This window comes from Elephantulus edwardii, unplaced genomic scaffold, assembly GCF_000299155.1.
Source record: "Elephantulus edwardii isolate Elephantulus edwardi_28Jun2011 unplaced genomic scaffold, EleEdw1.0 scaffold00030, whole genome shotgun sequence".
NCBI lineage: Eukaryota > Metazoa > Chordata > Mammalia > Macroscelidea > Macroscelididae > Elephantulus > Elephantulus edwardii.
In genome coordinates, this window is record NW_006399780.1 from 5079770 (window position 1) to 5089196 (window position 9427).

The 9427-nt window shown below is 40.1% G+C and overlaps 1 pseudogene; it reads right to left on the reverse strand.

The window, feature by feature from the left end:
- Positions 1-6043: 6043 nt before the first annotated feature.
- Positions 6044-7423, reverse strand: LOC102864135 (annotated as a pseudogene).
- Between the last annotated feature and the right edge of the window lie 2004 nt (positions 7424-9427).

A 9427-nucleotide genomic window follows, 5' to 3' on the forward strand; every position in this document is an offset into this window, starting at 1 on the left:
GCATTGCCCTAGTTACCGTATCAGTCCATCTCATCTGGACTCTTCCTCTCCTGCACTGTCCCTCCACCCTTCCGAGCATGACGTCCTTCTCCAAGGATTGGTCCCTCCTGGCCATATGCCCAAAGTATGTGAGAGGGAGCTTAAAAATCCTAGCCTCAAGGGAAAAAGTTGGTTTCACCCTCTCCAAGAAGATCTATTCGTTTTCTTGTGACTAGTACTGCAATAAATATCGGTGTACAAGTCTCTATGTCCTTGCTTCACCTCTTTTGGGTTTATACCTAGGAGTGGTGATTCTAGCTTTAACTTTTTGTGGAACTACCAAATGACTTTTCCACAATGATTGTACTCTTTTATATTTTTATCAGCAAGAGACAAGAGTGAGACAATTGCCACCCCCAAGTTTATTTATTTTGTTGTTGTTGAGAATATACAAAGGAAAACATACTCCAATGAATTTCAGGAAAGGTGTGTGAATTGCTGAATGAAAACCAATTTACTCAAAACTGTCACTCAAACTACAACAAAAGTTGTTTTTTGGTTGGTTTTTTTTTTTTTTTAAGGAAAGAAATGATAAGTTTTGTTGAATGTTGTTGTAGCTGTTTAAATAACTCTGGGTAAAGTACCAAGTGCTCTGAAGACTGAAACTCAATTCAACTAATTGCCTTTGAGTTGGAAGTGACACCTAGATGACTGTCCACTGGTCTGATGGCTGTAAATTGCATGGGAGGGGATTGCTTATCTTTCTCCTGAAGAGCTCCTATGGATTCAAATCACCAGAGGGGAGCAGCGTTTTGTTTAATAGGGCAGCTCCCTAAGGGCTAGGCCACAGAGCTCCAAGAAGATTGAAATGAGAGAGGATATTTCCACAGGAAGGTAGGATATTATACACTATCAAGAACGCTGGAAGTTATAATAAGTCTTTGACAATGTTAAATAATCATAGACTTTTGGAAGCCAACAATTTTCCTGAAAGCAATCATTAATACACATGTTTGGGGTACATTCTCACCATTCTCTTCCTGGAACATTGTTATTACTTACTTATTAATAAACCACCACTTTGCCAAGGGTGAGGTTGTTTCATTTCTGAAAAGAACACATTTTTATTGTAGTCTTACTTAGCATAATTGACCCCAATGTGGGGGGCTGAACATATTCTGAAAGCAATAGCAGGACGTTAGGGCACAAGGAGGCTTTCGTCTAGCCTTGATCACTTAATTGTATCAGATCCCTCAGCTTTATGGTGCTCCTTCACATAATTGACTCAGAGGCTTCTCAGAATCAAATCCTGATGAGTTGCTTCCTAAATGTCATACTTTTCAAAGGATGGGACAATCTCAGTGGCAGCTGGTATTTATCACATCAATAAAAACATGTTCCCTTAAAGGCAGGGAGTTACTTTTTTTTTTTTTTAAGAATGTTTCCTGGAGCTTTATTTATCCATAAATATACAAATGGGGGTTTGCTTCCTTTGTGAAAAAATAGGAATTAAATACTGTAAATAAACTGTTATCTTTTGTATCCTTATTGTTGTGGATTGAATTATTTCCTTCAAATTGACTTTGTAACTCATATACTATGGATGTGCACATGTTTGAACATAGAAATTTTTTTATAATAATTTTAATGAGCATTTACAGAGATTTTGGATTTCCATTCATTCATTGCTGCACTTCTTTCCCCCCCTCCCCCCCCCCCCCCCCAAGTTCGTTCCTCTCTTTCAAAATTAAAAGAAGCACTTCTTCCCTGGTACACAATTCCCCCGCACCCCTCCCACCGCCCCAAGTACATCCCACTATGCAACCTTAATTGTGGACTCTTTGTGATAACCATAATACCCTATCATATATCGCTTTTAAATTATTCACTCCCTCATCTGTTTCAGTGCAGTAACCATAACCCTGTTGATAATCGTTTTCACCCTACTTTTCTCAGCTGTTCCCTCCTCATTAACATACACTCACTTTACCTAGGGCTTCTATCTAATTTTTCAAATTACTGTTGTCAGTTTGATCCCATATAGACAGTTCTTAACGAGCACATTGGTCAGGGCAGACCTTTTTTACTAGTTAAACTAAATCATGGTTTGTTTTTAAGATGATTTTTTTAAAAGATGATTTTAGGGGGTATTTCTGGTTTCTAGTTTAAATATTACCTCAGGGAAATAGCTTCAGGGTTTTATCCAACCTCCTTGGCTCCAGAAAGTCTAGTAGTATCTGTCAGAATTTGAAATTCTGTTCTACATTTTTCTGTCCTTGATCGGGGTTATTCTTTGAAGTGTATGGCTTTCTTCTAAACAGCAACTATAATAATCAGACTGGCAACGTTACTTTTAATCAATATTTTTTTATTACTACTAGCCCCCTTTTCTGTCCTCTGTCCTGTCCTGGTAACAGCTAATAAACTTTGATTTCTACATATTTGCTTTTTCTTGTCTTTTCATATTGATGCTGTTGGGTGTCCTGGAGTTAAATATAATGCATAATTTTACAAACAACATCTTTGAACCTTGCACTATCCTGAACCAACCTCACCATCTCTGACACACCTGACCCCTTTGCCACAGTCACTGTGTCAATCTCATCCAGGGACTTGTCATTGGTCTGTGCTATGTAGATGATACCACCTTGCTTATTGAAAGTGAAGACATCAAACACAGCAGAGGATCAAGGACTACAGCCCTCAATATGGGTAGCATCTCAATATCAAGAACAAAAAAATCATCACCACTGGACTCATAAGCAATATTATGATAGATGGAGATAAGTGGTTTAATATTAATCCACACCCTTGGTACCAAGAATCAAGAGATAAAAAGCACTGGGAAAGTCTGCTGTTAGGGACCTCTCCAAATCATTGAGGAGCAATGATGTTTGAAGACTAAGGTGTGCCGTGTTTTTTGTTTGTTTGTTTTTTTCAATAATTTACTGGATATTTGAGAGCTGAACAATGATTAAGGATGGCAGAAGACAAACTGTTGCCTTTGACTGTGGTATTGGAGAAGAACACTGAATGAACTCTTGGGGAATGTTAGGGAGGAGGGGTAGGCCTCTGGCCAGGTCAGATCACCTACCTCCTGATAAGTGACAGCCTAAGATGGCTGCCACATCTGTAGAGCTGGGAGTGGTCTGCATTGAGCTGAGTTTCTCCTGTCCAATCTGCATATTCCATGTCTACAAATCCACCCCACTACATCTTCCTGTTTACTTGCTTGTATATAAGTACACCGTAACCCCCAATAAAGTTGAGTCAGCTCTCTGAAGTACTCCTGACATGGTGTGTCTCCATTGTACTTACCCCTATCAGGGTGTCGCTGTTCCCCACAGGCAAACAGACATAGACAATGGACGTATGGACTATTACATCTGCTTAATTTACTAGTTTTAAATGAAATATATTAAATGTTTTTAAAAAATATGTGTATAATTTTAGTTTTGTAACAGATCTTTACTATTTAGAGACATTAGGTATTTGCAACAGACTCCAAAGACTCATGACAAGAAGTAATTTGTAAGTAGAATTAGAATTTGAATCCTAATCATTATAAGACAGATGACTGTTGTTAGGTGACTTCAAGTTAGTTCTGACTCAGCTCTGCTTCAGCCCATTGATGTAGCTACTGTGTGAATCCATCTTGATGACAGTTTTCTTGGGTGGAAAATAATGCATCAGTTCTTTTATCACAAAAATGTACTGGAATAGAAAAATAACATAAAATTGAAAATATTAGAATTCATGGATTTTCTCCAACTTCCCAACTTGACCCGCCAAATGCCACCACATTGAGGAGAGTTCTGTTAAGTTTGGGGTTTGGTTCTGTAATTTCACGTTGATCTTTGACTAAAAAAGGGCTCAAAGAAACATCAGACCCATGATGACGAGATGACCTGGTGTTTCTTACATGGCCCTTGATTTGATGACCTATTGATAGGCATTCCCCAAATGCCTCAAGACTTCTTTGTTTTGAACTCAAATTGCTCAGCATACCTAATCTAAAACTTAATATTGTATTTAAGAGAAGAATCTCTTGCGATTTTGGAGAACACCAGAGGAACAATATTTTGGAGGGAGCAGATGCCAAGTTGTGTAAATAGAGCATCCCAAAAGAGTTCTGAGGAAATTTCACTGTAATATATGCTATAATACTTTTAGGAATTAGGTTTTTTGGTTTAACTTGGTTTTCGGTTTGGTGAAGCATTGTGTTCTGAAAACTTTAAGGCAAGAGCAGGACTTCTGTTTTAGTTGTGATATACAAGTAACAGAAACCAATTCAAGGTCAGTTAAGTATTTGTAGTGAGGTTATTAGAGCAATTCAAGGATGTTTAATGGAACATAATGGCAGAAAACATGACAAAGGAGAGTTCTGGTATAGTGGGCAGGAGATTCTTTAGTACTGCAGCTCTCCTGTGCGTGTGTTTCCATTTTGATTGCTCCTCAGGTCACCTTTCTTCAAAGAACACAACTTACACATCAACACTAAGTTTTAACACCCACCCAAAATTAATGAAGATGCTCTCTGAGTCAAACCAATAAGAAATCTCAGAGAGAAATATAATGGTTGGCCTAGCCTGGGTCTCCTGATGACCGCTGAACCAGTCTAAATGGCCAGAAGAGCAAGGTGTGTTGATGTCCGTGCAGTACTGGGCAACAATTTCCAAAGAGAAGAAAGGAAGAGCTGGGTTAATTATCTTGCTCATACATTATTTAAACATCACCGCCACTAGATGATGTGTACAGTCAGATTCTCATTTTACACATGCTGTAACTGAGATTTAAAGAGGTTCAGCAACTTGCCCAAGGTCATACGATGAGAACACATCAAGGTCAGGCTTCAAGTCCAAGCCTGTAAGACACTTCCTCATCCTTGTGCTATAACCACAGCTTTTCTGTTTCTAGGTCACCAGAAAGGACTGACTGTTAGGAGCTATGCTAAAATACTCTTAATAAAATTATAATTATGATTTTATGGTTCTCCCCACAGATCATCCTGTTGTTGTTTACCATTGAATCAGAACCAAACCATAATTGACCCTCCAACGATTTTTCAGAAGCAGTTAATCAAACAGGAAGTGATTGATTGCCCAGCCTCTTATGGAGCAGCTGGTGGATTTGAGCTGTGTGCCTTCGGGATTATAGTGCAGATCACTAGAGCGCCTACTAATCTTAATACTGTGAGACTGAAAAATGTGTCAAACTTTAAAACCCTAAATATGTTTACCTCCTAAATTATTATCACTAAATGATAAATTGATCCAGATACTTTGTGACAATTCTACTCCACAAAATAGAATGACTATGATTCAAAAGCAACTCTATCAAATGAATTAAACAAATGAAACAGGACTGAAAAATACACTGAAGAAGATCAAAGAAAACCTGAAGAAGATCCAAGCCTTCAATGTGAATTATTGTTACATGGAGAAAACAAAATCCACAACTGGGCCAGGATGGAGACAATGTTGAAGCGGTAAATGATTCACTTGGAAACAGAATCAACGCTCATAGAATTAGCAGTCAAGAAATCAAAAGACGTGTTGTGTTTGAAAAATCTGCTGACAAGGAACTCTTTAAAGAACTAAAGAGCAGCAGTGTCAGTTTAAAATTGAAAAAAATTATATTTTCAGTTGCTTCATGTACATGTGAAAGTTGGACAATGAAAAAGAGAGACCTACGAATAATTGTAGAGACTAACGTGGCCATGGTCTTCACACTTAACTTTCTATGCATCTGAGAGCTGGACAATGACTAGAATGACAGAATAAGAATCAATGCCTTTGAGTTGTGGTGCTAGAGAAGAGTACAATGACTTGAATATAACATGAAATGCCAAAAGAACAGACCTATCCTGGAAAAGGTGGAACCAAGTTGCTTCTTGGAGGCAAGGATTTTGAAGTTCTGTCTCACATACTTTGGGCATGCTACCAGAAGTTCTGTCTCACATACTTTGGGCATGCTACCAGAAGGGATCAGTCCTTCAAGAAGGACATCAGGCATGGATGGGACAGAAGGTCAGTGCAGGAGAGGGCTGGAATGGAAGAAGATATCAAGGCCAGAGGGCCCAGGTGTCCCCCACCATTCCTCTCTGTGGTGTAATCGTGACAGCCTCAGCCCGGATGAGGGCAATGAGATCCTAGTTGTTGACGAAGACAAACTGGAGACTGGCAATGTCCGCCATAGGGGGCCACACAGCACAGGCTGTCCATCGATGTAGATGGGCTGCCGGCCTTCATTGACAATGAAGAAATCACCATTGTTTTTCAGTTTAATCACACCTTGCTTCCAGGCTGGCCCCTCCAGAGACAGGTCCATGTCAATCTGGTTATCCTTGGTCCTGGGTGATCTCTCAGGAGCTCATCAGGTACCACACCAAGCAGCCCTGCAGCACTGCCAGCGTCTGGTTATTGAAGTCTGGAGAGCTCATCATGCCTATGATGCTGTCTACCAGAACCTGCCACTTGGGAAGTTCCTGCTCCAACTGCTGAATCTCTCGTTTCTGGCGCTGGTCAGCTCATGTTCCAGGACCTCATCTCTCATATCCTTGACTTTACTGTCATCTATCAGGTCCTCTGTGTCGGGGAAGTTCAGTACTTGGTTCCTCTTGGGCAGTGGGTGCACTATTTAGTCCTCCAGCAAGTAATACAGCTTCATAAGCTGCCAATGGGCTTGCAGAGCCTTGGCAGTCCGGGCCAGGTAGAAGGCATCAATCAGGATGTCTGTGCAGAAGGTCCTAGAAGGTCTCCAAGGTAGGTTGGCTTGTCAATCCCACTTTACTTAGCAACTGTTCCTCAATCTTGCTGAACAGGGCTTTGCTCTGTATGGCTGCAATGGCTTCTGGATGCAGCTGTCTCATAGCCTGACAAGACAGTTTGGAGGTGACCGGATCACAGAGCAGGGTGTACCAGTGCTCCTGGACTTCCCGAAGAGTAAAGCAGCAGCTGATCTTCACACCCAGGTGGACAGAAGTCAAGTCATTGGTCTTTAACACAGAGTTGATGAGCAGGAGGTCATCTACAGGATTCCAGCAGCCAAGATCCTCGGTTACCTGAAGTGGCTGTTTGCTCTTTTTCACACGATTGGTGAGTCCAGGTACAGGACATGGACTGGGAGGCACAGGAGGGCTAGAGGCCTTGGATACCTTCTTCTCCTCACTAGAAGAAAGCTCACTCCTTGAACAGTGGTCAGGTTCCACCCCAGTAGCTCCCTTTGCTCGAGTAGAGGACTTGGCTAGGCTGCTCTCCACTGGCTCATTATAAAATTTCTTCCTCTTTATGAACCTGGAGGAGCTTTGTTGTTTAGGGATGGTGCCCAATGCCTGGGAGGAGGCTCACTTATGTCCTGCCAGTGACTCTTCATTCTCTGAACGACTGGCGGTGCCTGATGCCATCAGGGATGAAACTAGCAGCCCCTGAGAATCTTTGTCCATCCTCTTACAGTCCCAAAGCCACTGGTTCTAAACCACAGGGCCAGAAGGAAGGGTCCCTCAGGCTCATCCAAAGATTCTGACCATGTGAACAAAGAAGCTGAGAGGAGAGTCATTCCTAGGCTGCCAGTTTCAACAAATTCTCTGTAGCCACAGGAGAAGCGGTAGGGCCAAAGGCAGAAGAGGTTTTCTTTGACAAAGAATCCAAAGTGCTATGATTTGCATGTGACTAAACCCGGAAGAATCTATGAATTTATTCCACTGAAAGATACACTTAAACTATGGAATTTAAGCATTTGTCTTGAGAGAACTTAAATAGCAAACACTAAGGGTCAAAGCTTAAAGATCTTTGGACGTGTACTTTTACCTATTGTCAGTCTGGTTGACTGGTTTGTGCACTATCATGTGTGAACAATCACCTGCTGGAATGTAAATGGAATTGTTTTAGAAAATTAATTAGCAGTTCCTCAAAATATTAAACATGAAGACTTACTCTATGACCAGCAATTCTACGCCTTGGTCCTAGCCATATAATAGTATAAAGAGAAATGAAAACATTATCAACACAAAAAAATATACATGAATGTTTATTCATAATAGTCATATGGTGGAAACAACTGAAATGTTTAAGGAATGAAGAATGCATGAATACACAATATGGAACATTATTTAGCGATAAAAAGGAATGAAATAATGATATGTGCTACAACATGGATGAATCCTACAACATTATGTGAAGTTAAAAAAGCCAGGCACAAACCCCACATATCTTATGATTTCATTTATGTTAAATGCTCAGAATAAACAAATATACAGACTCTTTTAGAGCAGAGGTTGGGGGCCAAATGGAATGGAGGGATGAAAATGATTGCTGGTCATTATGGAGCTTAACTCTGAGGAGTAAACATGTTCTGAAAGTTGGTTGTGAAGATAGTTGCACAACTTTGTGATTATAATGAAAACTCATGTACTTATAACTTGTCAGTCAAATTTGTGTCTTCTAGGTTGCAACACCCCCATGATACATCTTCAAGTATATGAACATGTACGGCCAAGCACAATCAATAAGAGTGCATCTAAATTCCAAAATCAATCTCCATAATAGTCTATGTGTTTCCTACTGCCAAAGGGGCCCTTTAGAGTAGTGAGAGAAGATCTTCACCCTGAAACCCACAGCGTCCCTTTTCAGCAGGAAGTAGCTAAGAGAATACGCCATCCCCTTTTCCTTATGACTCAGGGTGAAGTCTCTCTCAGGGAGGAGTGATAGGGAATGGCAAGGGACACACTGACAAAGAAGATTAATCAGAACTGGCTTTGACAAGCACTGTGGCATTTGGACAAGAACAAACTGGGAGGAGGGTAGAGAGAATAGTGCAACAATGAATGAATGGAAACCCAAAATCTCTGTAAATGTTTATGAAAATTAATAAAATATAATTATAGAAAAAAAATGAAAACTTTTGAGTTGTTGCTTTAAATGAGAGTGTTGTTATGTGAACTATATTTTAATAAATGAGGGGAAAAATGATAAAATAACGATAAAGTAATTTTTTGTAAGATTTCTGTGGCATTTGGTGGAGGAAAATGAGAGGACACATATTGAAACATTAGGAAGAATATCATTACGATTTATTTCAATACATTTAAAAAGATACAGGAAATAGGAAAACTAATAAAAGAAAAATTTAAGCTCTAATCCCAATACTTGAAGATAACTGTTATTGTTGTTGTTGTTAGGTGCTTTTGAGTCGAGTATGACTCATAGCAACCCCATGAATATCAGATCTGAACCCTGCCCTATCCTGTACCATCCTCATCGTCTCTGTCACACCAGATCCCATTGTTACAGTCGCTGTGTCAATCTATCTGTTGGAGGTCTTCCTTCCCATCCTTCACTGATCCTGCACTTTTTCAAGCATGATGTCTTTCTCTAAAGACTGACCCTCCTAATAACATGCCCAATGTATGTGAGCCAAAATTTCACCATCCTTCCTTCTAAGGAGCACC